The sequence below is a fragment of the Lolium rigidum genome, chromosome 2 (assembly GCF_022539505.1).
Source record: "Lolium rigidum isolate FL_2022 chromosome 2, APGP_CSIRO_Lrig_0.1, whole genome shotgun sequence".
Taxonomy (NCBI): Eukaryota; Viridiplantae; Streptophyta; class Magnoliopsida; order Poales; family Poaceae; genus Lolium; species Lolium rigidum.
Window position 1 is genome coordinate 3,360,027 of NC_061509.1, and position 19,812 is coordinate 3,379,838.

Below are 19,812 nucleotides of genomic sequence, written 5' to 3' on the forward strand. Positions count from 1 at the left end.
GCGCCGCACTACATCTCGCCGCCATCAACCTTCAACGTGCTTCTTGGCTCCCTGCTTGGTTCGATAAACCTTGGTTTCCCTCGGTAAGAAACCAAGGTTTATCGAACCGATAGGAGCCAAGCAGCGTTGAAGGTTGATGGCGGCGAGTGTAGTGCGGCGCAACACCGGGAATCGGCGCCAACGTGGAACGCACAACACAACAAAGTACTTTGCCCCAACAACGATGAGGTTGTCAATCTCACCGGTTTGCTGTAACAAAGGATTAGATGTATAGTATGGATGATGATTGTTTGCAAAAAACAGTAGAACAAGTATTGCAGTAGATTGTGTCGTGGTATCGTCACGGCATATGCCATAGGGTGGCTAATCGAAGGGGCTCCTGAGAGATCTCACGGCGGTATCCGGAAGCGGGTATGGGCACGAGCGACACGGCGACGTACCCAGGTTCGAGGCCCTCCTGTGGAGGTAAAACCTCTACTCCTGCTATGAGTGTATATGGTGATCACACAGTACAATGGTGCTCCTAGAGCTGTATCCGGCTGGCCCTGAGAGGCTAAGGGAGACGATGGTCTCTCTCACAGGGCAGCGCTGTAGGTAGGTGAAAGCAATAAGTGCTCGATCGTCCCCTGCACGGGAGGGGTAGTGCGGCTTATATAGGCACCGGCACTTTACATATAAGACCCTATAGTCTACAAGCCGGCTTGGCCGGCTTCGGCTTCCGCTCCTTCCCGAGGCGGTGACGTCAGGAGCCGTTGAGGCGTCATGGCCTGTCCCATCCGGCTGCCCAGGTCAGCGATATGGAGAGGAGGTGTCCCTGTCGCCGTCAGCCACGCGTAGCACGTACGGCGCGTCGTAAGCCATGATGGCCTGTCCGGCGCGTGGCACTATTGCTCCACGGTGCCCCGCGCTTTACGGAAGATGAAGTCGGCGTGGACTTTGGGAACCCGGATTACCAACCCGGTTCCTTCCGGTGCAAGACTCGCCGGCCTCGAGTCGGTCCGAGGTACGGACCCCCGGTCGGATATGGCTTGTAGAAGCCGGCCCAACTACGGCATTGGCGGCCGTAGCTAGGCCGACTAGGACCTAGAGCCGGCCGACTTCCGGACCAGCCGGCCACGGCGCCAGCCGGCTGCTCCTCAGCCGGCCTTTGCCGCGAGCCGGCCAGTCGCCAGCCGGCTGCTCTGCGTCCATTGCCCTACCCGGGGTCTTCCCCCCGACATTAGCCCCCGAAGCTGGCAAGGTCCTGCGTTTAGAAGGACCTAGGCAGGTTTTCCTGGCTTCTTGAATATATTTGACGGCACTTGGAGGGGCCGACTGAGGATTTCCATTCAGCCGGCTGCGCCCTCATCCGGCTCGTTCTTGCCGGCTGCTTCTAGCCGGCAGCTTTTTACACTTGTATAGTTTTTGCTTTCTTGCAAGATTTGTTGGCGCCTCCGCCTTGCTGAAGAGTTTTGGTTCGAGTGGAACTTTTTCGTCCGGCTCCGGCTTGCTGTGCGCCGGAGGCTCCGCCGCCTCGGGTCCTGCGCCCGACTTGACTGGTCTGACGCCTGGCCTGGCCGTCGGTTCGTCTGGTCACATCAATGTCCCTCCGGATCCGGTGCGGTTGTGGGCGACGTGGTGTGGCCGTTTCTGATAACCGTAGCGATCGTGGGAGGAGTTACGGCGCAGGAAATCCGGAGACGTGGCCCACGATTGCCACGTGGAGGCCAACTTGCCCGCCGCGGTCGGCTATAAATGCCGCGGGGGAGGGTACCGAGGCGGCACTTGCTCACTTCTTCTTCCTCGCGCCCCTGCCTCCGTCGCTCTCCGCGCGCCCAAGCTCTTTGCTGCTCCGGCGAACGTCTTCCGCTGGCGAACTCCGGCGACCGAAACTCCACCGTTCCGCCGCCGCCGCTCCATCAATCCGGCGCCACGGGGCCGCGCGTCTCGACGGAGCGTCCTCAGCCGCCGCTGTCGCCGCCGCGGTCGCAAGGCTCTTCCTCGCCATTCCACCTTTCCTGGTCATCTTCTTCTTCTTCGACCTCGTCAATGGCGTCCCCCAGCGGATCTTGGAGGGGCTCCTACATGCGGGAGGACGACATCGAGCGCTTGGTGCGCCTCCGGCGGATCCCGCGGTCGGTGATCACGCGGGAGCATGGCAAGGAGACGGAGCCCAAGCCGGAGCCCGGCGAGCGCGTCGTTTTCGGCGCGCACCTCGACCGCGGGCTGGGCCTGCCGGCATCAACATTCTTCCGGCGGTTCCTCGACCACTTCGGTCTCCGGCCGCATCACCTGCCGGCTAACGCGTGCGTCCTCCTCGAGCTGCTTCGTCGCGTTCATGGAGGCCTACGCCGGCCTGTGGCCCGACATCGACTTCTGGAGCCGGCTCTTCTACTTGAAGGCCCCGACCACCGAGGGCCGCCTGCGGGCCTGTGGCGCCGCCTCGATCTACACCCGGCCCGGTACGCCTTTCCCCAAAATCCCCACCGTCGACTCGGTGAAGAATTGGCAGATGTCATTCTTCTACGTGCGCAACGACGGGGCGCTCGTCGACCGGATCAACCTGCCGGAGTTCAACCCGGCTCCTCCAGTCGGCCGGATCAACTGGAGCCACAACGCCCGCTCGACGGATCCGAACGCCGAGGTGAACCTGCTGTGGGACTTCCTGGCGACAGCCACTGATGGCGGGCTGACTGCCGAGGATCTCCTCTGCACCATCGCCGAGCGCCGGGTGCTGCCGCTCCAGATGCGCTCCCACAAGATCGGGCACATGTCCGGCCGGTTCGATCCGAACCGGACGTCCAAGGCGCCGCTCAACAAGGCCCGGGTGGCCAGCCGGGTGAACCACATCACCAAGGCGAACCTCACGGAGAGCTGGAGCTACGGGCTGGTGCCTCACGACGGGGAGCATCCGCCGGCGCGGGTAAGTCCTATGTCTTTGCCATTTTCCGGCTTGCGGCTGCGAGGCCGACTTCCTTTTTCTTCTGCCGACTTCCGGGTTGTCATATGTTCATGTTTTTTCTGTCTTTCTAGCTTTTTGAGCGCCAGAGCGCCGAGGACGGCGACCTGGCGACGAAGAGGTGGACGCCGGATCTCGTCGATCCGGCCGACCAAGCCGGCGAGCATGCCGGCGACGACGACCTGCCGCAGGCGCCTGATCTAGGCGGCCGGGGGAGCACAATCCGCCCCTTCACCGGAGCGGCGGAGGAGGAGGTGGAGCCGGCGACGTCCGGCACGGGGCTCATCCCCGCCGTGCCTCTGCGTACGAGGCCGCCAAGCACCACGGCGACTTCGGCGCCCAAGGGCACGAAGCGAGCCGGCTCCACCGCCGCCTTGGAGGCGAAGGCGAAGAAGCAGCGCCGGCTGCAGCCGAAGATGGTCCCGGAGAAGGCCGGGTGAGTTCTTTCTCTCTTTTTCTTGTTTGATTCCTTTTCTTTCCTTACTTTTATACTTATTATCTCTCTGTTTATCCGGCTAGGGCCCCTATCAAGTTTGCCCAGGGCGGCGGCTCCCGGCAGGCTCCGCGCGTTGTGTCGCCGCTTCCCCGCCAGCAGAGGGAGCGGACGCCGCAACCTTCCTCGCGCGCATCTACGCCGCCGCCGCCTGCCGCAGGGGCGCCTTCCTTCGCTGTGCCGCTGGCCTCAGCGCCTGATCGTGGCACGCGGGTTGAGCCGACTCGCCAGGCGACGTTGGACGACATGTTCCCAGGCCGGACTCGTCCTCTGGGCCCAGCTGCTGGGGCTGGTCTGGGAATGCCGCCTGCGACCGGAGCCGGAGCCGGCAGCTCCGCACCGCCTGCGACCGGAACCGGAGCCGGGAGGGCTGCGCCGCCCACGATCGGAGCCGGAGCTAGGCCGAGCGTGGTGGTGCTGGACGAAAGTCCGGAGGAGGCACCTCAGGCGCCGGAGGCGACCGGGCCGGCTGGGCCATCTGCTGCGCCCGGAGCGACGCCACCACCGCAGCCGACGATGGAGGAGCCGGTCCGACAGGAGCCGGCAAGAGACGAGCCGGTGCGCACGGAGGGCGCCGACTCGCGCGCGCTGGTGAGGACGGGGACCCCAACGGCGTCACCGCAAGGCCTGCACGTGGCCAAGGGCGCACTTCTTCTTCGAGGTGCCGTCCGCCTCCGACTCCGGCCTCGGCTCGGCTGCCACCATGGAGCGGGCGTGGCTCCGCGCCGACTCCTACGAGGTGACCAGCCGGGAGGGGAATCCCGGCCAAGCGTCGGTGGAGATGTTCTTCTCCGGCCTGCAGGCCAACCTCAAGGCTATGGCAGCCGGGGCCGCGGCTGACGTCGCCAAGGTGGAGGAAGCCAGCAAGGTAAGCTTCGACTGTTTTTGATCTGATTATTATCCTGGTAGCCCTCCGAGGCATGGGCCGGCTGCTTGGAGCCGGCACGGGTTTCGCTTGATTGACTAACTTTCCCCTTTTTCCTTAGGCTGTGGCGGATCGGCGCACCGCTCTGTACAACCGCGCCGTGACCCACTACCACAAGGCCAAGCTGGATCGGGCCGACTTGGCCCGCGAGCTGGAAGCCGCCAAGGGTAAGCTCTATGCTTCTTTCAACTTGATGTCTTGTTTTCTTTCTAGTCTTGGTTGGCCGACATTTCTTTCTGGCCGACTTGTAGTTGAAGCCGCCAAGGTCCCGCAGCTGGAGTCGGATCTCCGAGCCGCTCGCGACCAGTGCGCCGTGAGCGAGGAGGCGGGCCGATCCGCCGCCCGCAAGCTTAAGCTGGCTGATCAGGAGCTGACGCGGCTGCGCCGGCTGGAGCAGAACCACCTTAAGGAGCTTGCTGCCCTTAAGAAGGACGGGGAGGAGAAGCTGGCGGAGCTGAGCGAGCGGGCGGGACGAGGTGGAGAGGCAGCGGCTTGCGCTTCGGGGAGGAAGTCACCACCAAGTCCACGGAGCCGACGGCCACCGCCAAGCGCTGGACGGAGGGGATTGGCGCGCTTGATCGCGGCTTGTCGGGTGAGTGCCTCTATGTTTCCTTCCCTTTGCCGGCTTTCGGCTGTCGGCTGCCGGCTTAGGTTGGTAGCCGGCAGCTGAAACTTATCTTTTTTCGCTATTCTCCATCTTCGGGCTGGGGGCGTCGGTTCGTGCCGGCTGCCGCCGGGCTTTGCTTTGTTCCTTCGAAATCTCCATCTTCGGGCTGGAGGCGGTCGGTTCGTGCCGGCTGCCGCCGGTCTTACTTTAGAGCTTCGGAATCTCCATCTTCGGGCTGGGGGCGGTCGGCTCGTGCCGGCTGCCGCCGATCTTACTTAGGACTTCGAAAATTTGCATTTTTCAGCTTATTTCGGCTTTTGGTGGTTTACGACATGCTTCTTCCCGCAGCGGCCTTCCCGGAGACGCGAGGATGCGGCCTTGGCAGCCGTTGGCGTTGAGCGCGAGTCCGGAGGCGGGCGGCGGCGAGGGCAGCTCGGAGTATTTCTCCATGGAGGATCACCTGGCGTCCATGGCCGCCCGCGTCGAGCCCATCACCAAGCTCGGCTGGGAGCTTCGGAAGGCGGCCGAAGAGCTGGTGCCCATGCTGTGGCCTGACGAGGCGGCGCCGCAAGATATCTCTGGCCTTGTCGCTGCGATGGAGCGGGCGCCGGATCGTTTCCTCGACTGGAAGGAGTCGGCCACGCGCGCCGGTGCCGACATGGCGCTGTCCTTCGTCCTCTCTTGGTACAACGAGGTGGACACGGGGCAGCTTGAGTTCCGGCGAGCCAGCGTGGAGGACAAGCTCCCAGCCGATCTCAAGGCCGCCCGCCTTGCCCGAGCCAGCGCTATCGCCGAGTTCGTCGACAAGGCCCTCTTCGTCGCGGACCCGAACCCTCCTCTGTCCGATGGAGAGTACATGGACGATGAGGAGGCAGAGGACGTGCCTGAGGATGACCCGGCAGCCGGCTCCACTGATGCTCCTCCAGCTGGCGCTTAGTTTACCTGTCTTTTGATTGTTGCTCTTGCCAAGACAATTTATTAAATCCCCGGGATGCCGGGTGCATATGTAAGACAATATAATTATCCTTTTATTAAGGCACACTTTAATGTGTTTGTTAATCATTTGTGTGCTGGCTTGCTTTCTTTCGACTTGTTCGCTTTTTTTCTATCCGCCCCACTCTTTGGCTGTGCTCTTGCCGGTCGTACGTCCGACTTGCGATCCGTCGCCGGATCAAGAGCGGGCCGGCGAGGAGGCCGACGGTACTTCGGTCGAACGAGCTGAATTCGGCAATCCGACACTTTATGAAAGTTTGCAAGTCAACTCGCTTTTACTCTTTCCCTTAGTCGTTTTTCGCGTGCCGGCTCCCTAGGCCTTACTCCCGCCGGCCGGACAGCCGGGTTGCGGTCTGTAGCTGGATCGGAAGCCGGCTGTCGGAAACCGGATCACGTTACTGAGCCGACCGCGTGAGAGGGTTCAAGCCAATTGGCGAAACAAGGTAAAGTACGCGAAAAACTTGTCGGAAACGGCGCTCTTGGCGCATGCTTTTCATAGCTTACAAAAGGGATACAAGGGATACATACATTCCTGCTCTCATGTGTAAAATGGGCGGAGTAACCTGACATTCCAGGGACGTTTAGTCTCCTCGTCAGCCTTGTCCGGCTTGTTTTTCTTAGCCTCTTGGGCATCTATGAGATAGTAGGAATCATTGCCTACTGCCTTGCTCACGATGAAGGGACCCTCCCATGGGGATGCTAGTTTATGCTGTCCGGCTGTCCGTTGGATCAGCCGGAGTACTAGGTCTCCTTCTCGGAATACTAAGGTCTTAACCTTCCGGCTGTGGTAGCGACGGAGGCTTTGCTGATATACGGTTGACACTGGACTCGGCCATCGGCCGGACCTCTTCAACCAGGTCGACTCCATCTTCGCGAGCTTCTTTGGCTTCGGCTTACGTGTAGAGCTTGATCCTTGGCGCGTCGTGCTCGATATCGGTCGGCGAGGACGGCTTCGGCCCCGTATACGAGGAAGAAGGGTGTGAACCCGGCCGAGCGGTTTGGCGTCGTGCGCGAGGCTCCACGGCACGTCGGGCAGCTCTTCAATCCAGCAGCCGGCTGAGCGCTCAAGCGGCTCCACCAGCCGGGGCCGGATGCCGGCTAGGATCAAGCCATTGGCTTTCTCCACTTGGCCGTTGGTCTCCGGGTGCGCCACGGATGATAGGTCCATCCGGATCCCCATCTCCCCGCAATAGCGTTTGAAAATGCCTTCGGCGAAGTTGCTGCCATTGTCGGTGATGATGCTATGCGGGTAGCCATATCTCACGATTATTTCCTTGAGGAATGTGACGGCTGTGGAGCCGTCCAGCTTCTTGATTGGCTTGGCTTCGATCCACTTAGTGAACTTGTCAATCATCACCAAGAGATGAGTCATGCCGCCTCGGGCTGTTTTGAATGGGCCCACCATATCCAAGCCCCATACGGCAAATGGCCGGGTAATGGGGATGGTCTTCAAGGCGGAAGCCGGCGTGTTCCTTTGCTTGGCGAAGCGTTGGCAGCCGTTACACTTCTTCACCAGTTCTTCTGCGTCTGCGAGCGCGGTCGGCCAGTAAAAACCGTGCCGGAAGGCTTTGGCCACTATGGCTCGGGAGGAGGCGTGGTGGCCGCACTCACCCTGATGGATTTCCCGTAGGAGTTCAATCCCTTCAGCCGGCTCGACGCACCAGCTGGAACACCCCACTTACGCTGCGTTTGTACAGCTCGTGGTTGATGATTGTATAGGCCTTGGCCCTTCTCTCAATCTGCCTGGCCCGGACTCCGTCATCGGGCGACACACCGTCGGTGAGGTAGGAGAGGAATTCTTGTGCCCATGAAGGTACGCATCTTATCTCGAATACGCTGACCAACGGGGTCTCCCGCGTGGGAGCTTCCGGCTTCGGTCGCATGGTCGCCGGGTTCGGCTTGCTAACCGGCGGGTTCGGCTTGCTAGCCCCCGAGTGTGGCGATGGAGCCCCCGGGTTGGACTGAGAAGTCCCCGGGTTCGGCATGGTAGCCGGCGGGTTCGGCTTGTTAGCCCCCGACTTGGGCGATGAAGCCCCCGGGTTCGGCTGAGCAGCCCCGGGTCGGCCGGCACGAATATTGAATCCGAATCCGGTGACGGTATGATGGACGGCTTCTTGATAACCGCCAAGGCGATACCCGGCGGAATGGCTTGCCGGGTTGAGCCAATCTTGGATAAGGCGTCAGCCGCCTCATTGTTTGCTCGTGGCACGTGGTGGAACTCGCAGCCGTCGAAGAAACCGGATAGCTGCTGGACATGGAAGCGGTATGAGGCCATGTTGGCGTCCTTCGCGTCCCAGTCGCCAGATGCTTGCTGTATAACCAAGTCGGAGTCGCCGAAGCAAAGTATGCGACGCACGCCAATCTCCTTGGCCAGCTTCAGCCCATGAATGAGCGCTTCATACTCCGCCACATTGTTGGATGCGGCGAAGTGGATCTGCAGGACGTAGTCCAGTCGGTCTCCCTTGGGAGAGGTGATGACGATGCCGGCTCCCAGGCCGTTGCGCATCTTCGAGCCGTCGAAGTGCATCTTCCAATGTGTGGAATCCGGCACAGGCGGCAGGTACTGCATCTCAGCCCAGTCGACGAAGAAGTCCGCGAGGATCCGCGACTTGATGGGCTGTGCGTGGCTCGTAGAGGATGGTGTGGGCGGCTAGCTCCGGGGCCCACTTGGCAACTCGGCCGTTGGCATCCTTGCTGTCGATGATTTCCGCCGAGGTGCTTGTGGCCACCACCCGGATAGGATGTTCTTGGAAGTAATGCTTGAGCTTCTTGGCTGCCATGTAGACACCGTAGGTGACCTTCTGGTAGTGGGGGTAGTTCTGCTTCGACTGGGAGAGCACTTCGCTGAGGTAGTAGACTGGGCGCTGGACCAGCTGCTCTCTGTTTTCGGCTTCTTTGCGCTCCACCACCAGGACAACGCTAACCACTCGGTTGGTGGCTGCGATGTACAACAGCATCGGCTCCATTGAGCCCGGCGTTGCGAGGATTGGCGCGGTTGAGAGCACGCGCTTTAAGTCACGGAAGGCTTCATCCGCCTGCGGTGACCAGACGAACTTGTCCGCCTTCCTCATCAATTGATACAGGGCGGTGCCTTCTCCCCCAGCAGGCTGACGAAGCGGCTCAAGGAAGCCGGACGGCCGGCGAACTTCGGACGTCCTTGAGGCACCTGCGGCAGCTCCATCTTCTCAATGGCACCGATCTTCTCCGGGTTGGCTTCGATTCCTCGGCGAGAGACGAGGTAGCCCAGGAGTTGGCCGGCCGGCACGCCGAAAGTGCACTTGGCCGGGTTGAGCTTCATCCGGAATCTTCGCAGATTGGTGAAGGTTTCTCTCTGGTCATCAAGGAGGGTAGGCATCTCCTTGGTTTTTACAACGACATCATCCACATATGCGTGAACATTTCTGCCGATTTGATCCTGCAAACACTTTTGCATGCACCTTTGGTAGGTGGCGCCTGCATTTTTCAAGCCGAATGGCATAGTCGTGTAGCGATAAGCCCGTACGGGGTAATGAACGAAGTCTTTATTTGATCAGCCGGATTCAAAGGAATGCGGTGGTAGCCCGAATAGGCATCTAGAAAAGACAACAGTTCACGGCCGGCGATCGAGTCTATGACTTGATCTATGCGCGGCGGGGGAAGGGGTCCTTCGGGCACGCCTTGTTCGGGCTGGTGTAGTCGATACACATGCGCCGGAGCCGTTCTTCTTCAAAACCAGGACCGGGTTCGCCAACCGGTCCGGGTGCGGTACTTCCATGATGAAGCCGGCAGCTAGGAGCCGGGCGATTTCTTCACCGATGGCCTTCCTTCGTTCTTCGGCGAAGCGCCTGAGAGGCTGCTTCACCGGCTTAGCTTCAGGCCGGACGTGGAGGTGGTGCTCAGCCAACTCCCTCGGCACACCCGGCATGTCTCTTGGAGTCCATGCGAAGATGTCCCGATTCTCACGGAGGAAGGCTGGTGAGCTCGCTTTCCTATTTCTTGTTCAAGCCGGCACCGATGGTGACGTACTTGTCCGGCTGCGCCGGGTCCGGCGGGATCTTCTTGGTGCTGTCGGCCGGGCTGGAAATGAGTCGTCCCAGCCGGGTTGCCTCCAGCCGGCATGTCCGTCTGCGCGGCCTTGGCGAGGGCAACGGCGTCGTGGATGAGCTGCTTCTCGGTGGCGATGACCAGCGTCTGGGCCATCTTGGAGCTCTGCGTGGCGCAGTCCATGGAGCGGCGGTAGTCGCCGGCTATGGTGATGACCCCCTTTGGGCCAGGCAGCTTCATCTTCAGGTACCCGTAATGGGGCACCGCCATGAACTTGGTCAGGGCCGGCCTGCCCAGGAGCGCGTGGTAGGGACTTACGAGGTCCACCACCTCGAACTCGATTCTCTCGGTGCGGAAGTGGTCCGGCTTCCCGAACATCACCTCCAGCGTGATCCGGCCGATCGGCTGGCAGCAGTGGCCCGGCACGATGCCATGGAAGACGGTGGGGGTGGGGCGCAACTCGGCCTCCTGGATGCCCGGCTTGCGGGCGGTGTCGCGGTAGAGGATGTTGATGCTGCTGCCGCCGTCGATGAGGACGCGCGAAAATCGCACGCTGCGCCGAGTCGTGCCGATGGTGGGGTCGAGGACCATGGCGTAGCTGCCCGGCTTCGGCGGGACAGCCGGTGTGTCGCGGCGATCAAATGTGATGGCCTCGCTCGGCCGGTTCGAGTATCTGGGGGACCGGCGGTATGACCGCGTTGACCTCGAGGGAACGGCTCTGCTGGCTCGTCTTGTCCTCGGGCTCGGAGGTGAAGATGATGTAGGTAGCATCTTCGGCCAGATATCGGCCATGGTGCACTTGGTTAGCCTCGTGGTGCTCGAGGTTGGCGTTCTCGCGCCGCCTTGACCACCCGGCCCGCCGGCTGGAGGGGGCGGGGGTGGAGGGGGGAGGGGTTCGCCGCTTGTCAGCCGCTTCATGAAGTGGCAGTCGCGGGTGGTGTGGTTGGAGGGGTTCTTGCCGCTGTGGTACTTGCACGGCGAGTCGAGCATCTGCTCGAAGGTGTACTTCGGCTTCCATTGCCGGTCTGTTTGCTTCTGGCGGCGGCTGCCGCCTGCCGCGTTGTCCGACACGGCTGCCACATGGGCGGAACCGTACCGGCGGTCCGGCTGGTCGCTGTGACGCTTGCCGCGGTAGTTGTCCCGTCGGCTGCCATGCGAGCCGCCTTCGGCCGGCTTGTGCTCAGCCGGCTTGTGGTTGTCCCGTCTTGCTGGGGCTGGTGAAACGTCAGCCGGCGCCTTGCCGGCTTCCTCAGCCAGCGCGTACTTGTCCGCGATGGCCATCAAGGCGGCCATCGTCTTGGGCTCGCTGCGGCGTAGCTTGTGCCACAGCATGGTGTTGGGCCGACAGCCTTCCATGAAGAAGCTGATGGCTTGCATCTCGTGCACGCCCTCGCAAGAGTTGCGCATCTCGCACCAGCGCGTTAGGTACGCGCGATCCGTCTCGTCCGGGCCCTGCTTGCACATCTCAAGCTGTTGAGGGCGACCCGGCCGGCGATAGGTGCCGGTGAAGTTGCTGATGAAGGCGGCCTCGAAGTCCAACCAGCCGTTTATGCTGCCGGCTGGCAAGTTGTTGAGCCATGTGCGGGCGGAGCCGAGCAGCATGAGGGGGGAGTAGCGCACAGCCCAGCGCTTGTTGCCCCGAGAGATGCCGACTGCGGTGGAGTAGTCCTGCAGCCGGTCCTCCGGCTTGGCGGTGCCGTCATACTTGGGCGTGTCGCGGGGAGCTGGGAAACCGTCGAGCACGGGCTCGTTGGCGATGCGGGGCCCGAAGCACTTGGGGCAAGCCGGCGCTTCCTCTTCCGCGATGCGGGATTCGATCAGCCGGTCGAGGCGGTCTCTGGCGTCGGTGGGCTCGATGCGCGGGCCCAGCCGGGAGTGGGCCGGCTGGCGAGCGCCGCTCGCGCCGGGAGCCGGCCGGTGAGGGCGTCGCGGCTCGGAGTCTTGCTCCTGGTTCCGGCTTCCGAGCCCGGCTGCGGCTGCTGCCGCCGCCTGGCTGGTGGCTCGGCCGGCTCGGGGTTGCGCGCGTGGCGCGGGAGTCGCTGCGCCGGCTCGGTGCTGGGGAGGCGGACTCGGCCGTGTCCCTGGCGTTGCCTGCGGCACCACGAGCGTGAGAAGCTCTAGGGTCTCGGGCGTACCTGGGGTCTTTCGACTGCCTGTTGGCAGCCTTCACCAAATCAGCCACCCGCGCAGTCCGGCGGCGTAGCTCTTCGCCTTCGAGGCGGTGCAGCTCTCTGCGGCGGCTTCGGCCGCGAGCATGTTCTTGTCGGGGGTGTTGTAGATGGGCAGCTCCATGGATGGAGCCGGCTCGTCCGCGCCGTCGCGGTCGATCTCGGCGCCTAGGTCGCGGCCTCTGCGGCGGATCTCGCCGGCTCGGCTGGGGTTGTCGCCGCCTGGGGTGAGGCCGTGGGCGCGGTTGTACTCGCGCTGGGTGATGTCCCACTGGCGCTTAGCAGCAGCCAGCTCCTCGGTCCGCTTGAGGAGGAGCACGCGGTGCGCCTCCAGTGTCTGCCTCGATGGCGGCGGCGTCGGTGCCGCGCGCCGGTGGTGAGCGGGGTGCTCGGCTTTGCCCGGACTTGCTCCAGCCGGGACGGTGGTGGTGGCGCCTTTGGGCCCGAGCCGGAGGCGTTGGGGTCGACGTGGCGCTCCAGGTTGGGGCCGCGGGTGCGCGGGTTCTTGGTGACTTCTTCGCCGGCCATCATGACTTGCACGACGGCGGGGCGCGGCGGGAACGCTGCAGCCGGCTCGCGGAGGAGGGCTGGCGCAGCGCAGCACCTGCCGCGGGTAGCGCGGCGGTGCGACGGTGGTGACGTAGACGTCGTGGCCGCCGAAGGAGATGATGCTGCCGCCGGCTGGGAAGGGCCGGTCGGCGAAGCAGCCAGCGTTGTCGCTGACGCAGTCGAGGGAGCCGAATCTCCCGGATCAAGCCCGAAGCGACTCGCTCGCCGGTGGTGATGGTGAGGCCCGTCCGGATGAAGACACCGGCCGAGGATGCTGAAGGCCCCACGGTGGGCGCCAAATGTCGTGGTATCGTCACGGCATATGCCATAGGGTGGCTAATCGAAGGGGCTCCCGAGAGATCTCACGGCGGTATCCGGAAGCGGGTATGGGCACGAGCGACACGGCGACGTACCCGGGTTCGAGGCCCTCCTGTGGAGGTAAAACCTCTACTCCTGCTATGAGTGTATATGGTGATCACACGATACAATGGTGCTCCTAGAGCTGTATCCGGCTGGCCCTGAGAGGCTAAGGGAGACGATGGTCTCTCTCACAGGGCAGCGCTGTAGGTAGGTGAAAGCAATAAGTGCTCGATCGTCCCCTGCACGGGAGGGGTAGTGCGGCTTATATAGGCACCGACACTTTACATATAAGACCCTATAGTCTACTGGCCGGCTTGGCCGGCTTCGGCTTCCGCTCCTTCCCGAGGCGGTGACGTCAGGAGCCGTTGAGGCGTCATGGCCTGTCCCATCCGGCTGCCCAGGTCAGCGATATGGAGAGGAGGTGTCCCTGTCGCCATCAGCCACTGTAGCCTGTACGGCGCGTCGTAAGCCATGATGGCCTGTCCGGCGCGTGGCACTATTGCTCCACAGTGCCCCGCGCTTTACGGAGGATGAAGTCAGCGTGGACTTTGGGAACCCGGATTACCAACCCGGTTCCTTCCAGTGCAAGACTCGCCAGCCTCGAGTCGGTCTGAGGTACTGGACCCCCGGTCGGATATGGCTTGTAGAAGCCGGCCCAACTACAGCATTGGCGGCCGTAGCTAGGCCGACTAGGACCTAGAGCCAGCCGACTTCCGGACCAGCCGGCCACGGCGCCAGCCGGCTGCTCCTCAGCCGGCCTTTGCCGCGAGCCGGCCAGTCGTCAGCCGGCTGCTCTGCGTCCATTGCCCTACCCGGGGTCTTCCCCCCGACAGATTGTATTCGATTAAAAGAATGGGCCGGGGTCCACAGTTCACTAGTGGTGTCTCTCCCATAAGATAAATAGCATGTTGGGTGAACAAATTACAGTTGGGCAATTGACAAATAAAGAGGGCATGACCATGCACATACATGATATGATGAGTATTGTGAGATTTAATTGGGCATTACGACAAAGTACATAGACCGCTATCCAAGCATGCATCTATGCCTAAAAAGTCCACCTTCAGGTTATCATCCGAACCCCTTCCAGCATTAAGTTGCAAACAACGGACAATTGCATTAAGTATGGTGCGTAATGTAATCAACAACTACATCCTCGGACATAGCATCGATGTTTTATCCCTAGTGGCAACAGCACATCCACAACCTTAGAACTTTCTGTCACTATCCCAGATCTAATGGAGGCATGAACCCACTATCGAGCATAAATACTCCCTCTTGGAGTTAAGAGTAAAAACTTGGCCAGAGCCTCTACTAATAACGGAGAGCATGCAAGATCATAGACAATACATAGGTATAAATTGATAATCAACATAGCATAGTATTCTCTATCCATCGGATCCCAACAAACACAACATATAGCATTACAGTTAGATGATCTTGATCATGTTAGGTAGCTCACAAGACCCGACAATGAAGCACAATTAGGAGAAGACGACCATCTAGCTACTACTATGGACCCATAGTCCAGGGATGAACTACTTACTCATCACTCCGGAGGCGACCATGGCGGTGAAGAGTCCTTCGGGAGATGATTCCCCTCTCCGGCAGGGTGCCGGAGGCGATCTCCTGAATCCCCCGAGATGGGATTGGTGGCGGCGGCGTCTCTGGAAGGTTTTCCGTATCGTGGCTCTCGGCATCGGGGGTTTCGCGACAAAGACTATATGTAGGCGGAAGGGCAGGTCAGGAGGCGTCACGGGGGCCCCACACGCTAGGGCCGCGCGGGCCCCCCTGGGCCGCGCCGCCCTAGTGTGGCGGCGCCCCGTGGCCCCACTTCGTCTCTCCTTCGGTCTTCTGGAAGCTTCGTGGAAAAATAAGCCCATGGGCGTTGATTTCGTCCAATTCCGAGAATATTTCCTTACTAGGATTTCTGAAACCAAAAACAGCAGAAAACGACAGAATCGGCTCTTCGGCATCTCGTTAATAGGTTAGTGCCGGAAAATGCATAAATATGACATAAATTATGCATAAAACATGTAGATATCATCAATAATGTGGCATGGAACATAAGAAATTATCGATACGTCGGAGACGTATCACTTCACAATAGCGGATCATCCACAGCAAGTTCCTCGACCAGGGCAGTCAACACTTATCTTACCAGTAGTAATTGCAGGATTCGACGTATCTCGAGTATTCATAGATGGAGGCAGCAGTTTAAACCTTATGTATGCAGATACACTAAGGAAGATGCATATATCTCTAGCAAATTTGAAACCAACTGACACACGTTTCCATGGCATCACACCGGAGAAGCCAAGTTATCCGTTGGGGAAGATCAATCTCGACGTTCAGTTTGAGACCCGAGAAAACTACAGAATAGAGAGGCTGGAATTTGAAGTCGTGGATTTCCCATCACAGTACCACGCTTTGTTGGGACGACCAGCATATGCCAGGTTTATGGCGGTACCACATTACACGTACCTGTTGTGGAGGATGCCTGGACCTAAGGGACCAATCACAGTCAAAGGAAGCTTCGCGCTAGCCGATTAGTGTGACAAGGATTTTCATCGACTATCAGAAACCTTCGGGATGCAAGCAGAGTACATGGCGTCAAGGCTCACGACTGATTATGATGTGCTGCCAGATGTAGGAAGGCCCAACAAAGAATCAACCTTTAACACTGAGAAAAATTCTAAGGAGGTGCTGATTCACCCGACAGATCCAAAAAATACGACGTCCATTGCGACAGACATGGACCTCGCATAGGAAAGCGCGCTCGTCGAGTTCCTCCGTGAGCACTGGAAAATCTTCGCATGGTGTCCAGCTGACATGCCAGGAGTACCCAGGGAACTTGCCGAGCACCACCTAAACTTGGATCCGTTAGCGAGTTAAATAAAACAACCTTTGCGGCGTTTTTCAGAGCCAAACCGCAAAGCTATGCTGTCAGAGATTGATCGACTGAGAGAAGCTGGTTTCATTAAGGAGCTGCATATAGAGGCCACCTGGGTCGCAAATCCAGTGTTGGTTCCGAAGAAAAACACTAAAGTCCTTCGCATGTGTGTCGACTTTACGTGTCTCAATAAACACTGTCCAAAGGATCACTTTCCCCTCCCGAGGATCGATCAAATTATCGACTCCACGGCAGGATGTGAACGTCTTTCCTTCCTGGATGCATATTTTGGCTACAACCAGATCAGATTGAAAGAAGAGGACGAGGTCAAAACAGCGTTCATCACACCCTATGGCGTGTTTTGCTATAGAACAATGCCTTTTGGTCTGAAAAACGCGGGAGCAACGTACCAGAGGATGATGCAGAAGTGCTTAGCAACACAAATCGGGAAAAACGTACAAGTCTACATTGATGATGTCGTGATAACTTCAAAAAAGGGGACAACGCTAATCAAGGACCTGAAGGAAACCTTCAACAACCTCGACAATTTTTGCCTCAAGTTGAACCCAACGAAGTGTTCTTTCGGCGTCCCTACAGGAGAACTTCTCGGGTTCCTAGTCTCAGCGAGAGGGATTGAAGCTAATCCCGAAAAAATCCAAGCTATCGTAACAATGAGGAAGCCAACAAAGTTGAAAGAAATACAACAGTTAACTGGGCGAGTCGTAACTTTAAGCAGATTCGTCGCCAGGCTAGGAGAAAAGGCGTTACCGTTCTACGCTTTAATCAAGCAAGGGGAGAAATTCCAATGGAACGAAGAGGCAGATAGAGCCTTTGAGGATTTAAAGCGCACAATTTCGACACCACCAATCTTGGTGGTGCCAAAAGAGAAGGAACCTCTCTTGTTATACATTGCAGCCACACCTCAGGTGGTCAGCACGGCGCTAGTCGTCGAAAGAGAAGAAGGAAAACTCCATGGAGTGCAAAGGCCGGTATATTTTATTAGTGAAGTTTTATCGCTTTCAAAACAGCGGTACCCACAGTACCAGAAGTTAGCATATGGAGTGTTCACAACAGCAAGAAAATTGCGCCACTATTTTTCGGCACACCCGATAATAGTGGTCAATGAAGCACCTCTATCAAATATACTGAATAACCCAGAAGCTACAGGACGTGTCTCCCTTTGGGGAATAGAACTTTCTCCTCGGGACATCATGTATGAAAAAAGAAAAGCAATAAAGTCGCAAATTCTGCCAGATTTCATCGCAGAGTGGATGGAGATGCAAAATACAGGACCCCCAGATTTATCGAGAACTTGGACTATGAACTTTGACGGGTCCAAAAGGGTAGAAGGAGCTGGTGCAGGTGTGATACTTATATCACCTGAAGGCGACAAACTGAAGTATGTCCTACGGATGACGTTCCCAAACGCATCTAACAACGAAGCAGAATATGAAGCTCTCATACACGGGATGAAGATCGCGAAAGCTTGTGGTGCAACCCGATTAAAAATCTTTGGCGACTCACAGTTGGTGGCTCAGAAAGTCATGAACCAATGTGATGCAGTCAATGATAGCATGGTGGCATACAAGGAAGTGTACAACGAGCTCTAGAAGTTATTTGATGGATGCGAAGTAAATCACATCAGCAGGCTGAGTAATGATGAAGCCGATGTTCTCGCAAACATCGGGTCACAGTGCCTCGCAATTCCGCCAGGAGTGTTTTGGGAAGAGATAACCGAGAGATCCACCAAACCAAAGAAGGCTCAGAAGAAGGAGAAGGAGGAGAAAACTTCGACGGCTCTCAAAGAAGCACCAGAAGAAGAAGAGGACCAAGAGCTGGTGATGATGGTGGAGGTCCCATGGATGCAAGCATACATATCATATGTCTTAAGGAAAGAAATACCCGACGACCCAGTTGAAGCAAGGCGAGTTATTCGACGATCAAAAGCCTTTACAGTGGTCAAAGGGGAGTTATACAAGCGCAGTATTTCAGGCGTGCTACAACGGTGCGTCACACCAGAAGAAGGAAGAGTAATCTTAAAGGATGTACACGAGGGAATATGTGGTCATCACGTGAGCAGTCGAGCCATTGCGGCCAAGGTTTTTCGGGCTGGATTTTACTGGTTAACAACAATCGAGGACGCAAAGGAGATAGTACGAACCTGCGACGCGTGCCAGAGATTCGCCGCGAAACCCCACTCTCCAGCAGCAGAGGTGATGCCAATACCATTGTCTTGGCCCTTTGCCCAATGGGGTCTCGATATGGTGGGAAAGTTACACAAGGCCTCGCCATGAGGCTATGAGTATATGCTTGTCGCTGTCGACAAATTCACCAAGTGGATAGAAGCGAAGCCAATAAATTCACCAGATGCAGCGTCAGCAATAAAATTCGTGAAGAGCATTGTTTTTCGGTTCGGGGTACCTCATAGCATCGTCACGGACAATGGCAGTAACTTCACATCCAAGGAATTCAAGGCATATTGCGCAGAAGTAGGCATCAAATTGCACTTCGCGTCAGTTGGGCACACGCAAACCAATGGTCAAGTCGAGAAAGCCAATGGTATCATCTGCAACGGTATCAAGAAGCGCCTGCTAGGACCACTTGAAAAGGCTCGACATACTTGGCCAGAAGAGTTGCTAAGTGTTTTATGGAGTATTCGAACAACGCCAAATACGGCGACACAGGAAACTCCGTTTTTCCTGGTCCATGGAGCTGAGGCAGTTTTACCGATCGAAATAGAGCGTGACTCCCCAAGAGTCACAGAATATGATGAAGAAACTTCCAGAAGAGCATTAGAGGATGATGTAGATGCACTCGATGAAGCTCGAGACGAAGTACTATCACGGGTCACCAAGTACCAGCAAGACTTGAAAAACTACCACAGTCGACGACTACAGCCAAGGTCTTTTCAGGTCGGGGATTTAGTCCTACGACTCAATCAACAGAGTACTGAAAAACTCGAGTCACCATGGCTTGGCCCTTACATCGTCACAGAAGTAATCGAAGGAGGATCATACAGGATCAAGGACAAGAAGACAGGGGTTCCAGAGAAAAATCCCTGGAACGTGGCGCAACTTAGGCGGTTCTACGCTTAGAGTCAAAATATAGTCCTCCTTTGTAAAAATACAATGTACTGAAATGCCCGCGAGTTTTCAGACGCACTCTTTTCCTTTTCAGGGCCGAGTGGGGATGGAAAGGTTTTTAATGAGGCGGGCTCGCGGTGGTGCAATATAGTAAAAGATATTGGTGATATACATCTTTTTCGTCGACAGGCTCGGGGGATCATAACCCACGACAGCAAAATATATATATTTTCGCAAAATGGTAAAATTATGGAGACGAAAAAAATAGTATAAGCTCCGGCCAAAGGCTCGGGGGCTTCACAATATAGATTACACTTTACAATATAGACAACTTCATTATTACAAAGAATTCGACAACAAATATAGACATGATTTCTCTCAATATAGTACAACTCAGTCAATGCCTAATATAGTATCTATGGATAGACCTTTGTTATTTGCAGCAGTCGTCGTATGTTCAGCATAGCTCCCTTTGACAAAGAATTCAGCGTCCATCCGAAGAAGTTCGTCCATCATTTCTTCGGCGACAGGAGTTACAATGTCATTTATTTTGTCAATATTACTTTTTCGCTTCGACTGTTTGGCCAGGCACTTGGAGACAATCGCCGTCAGGTCTAATTTTCGATAGCAGATCTGTATCATAATCATGGTGAATCTTGCCCCAGCAGACAACTGAGCTCGCACAAAGTTATGGATACGAGGAGCATCTCAAAAAATTTCCATCAGACCAAGAAGAGTGTCGGGTGCTTCGTTCCGAGGAAACATGGTCTTGTAAACCAG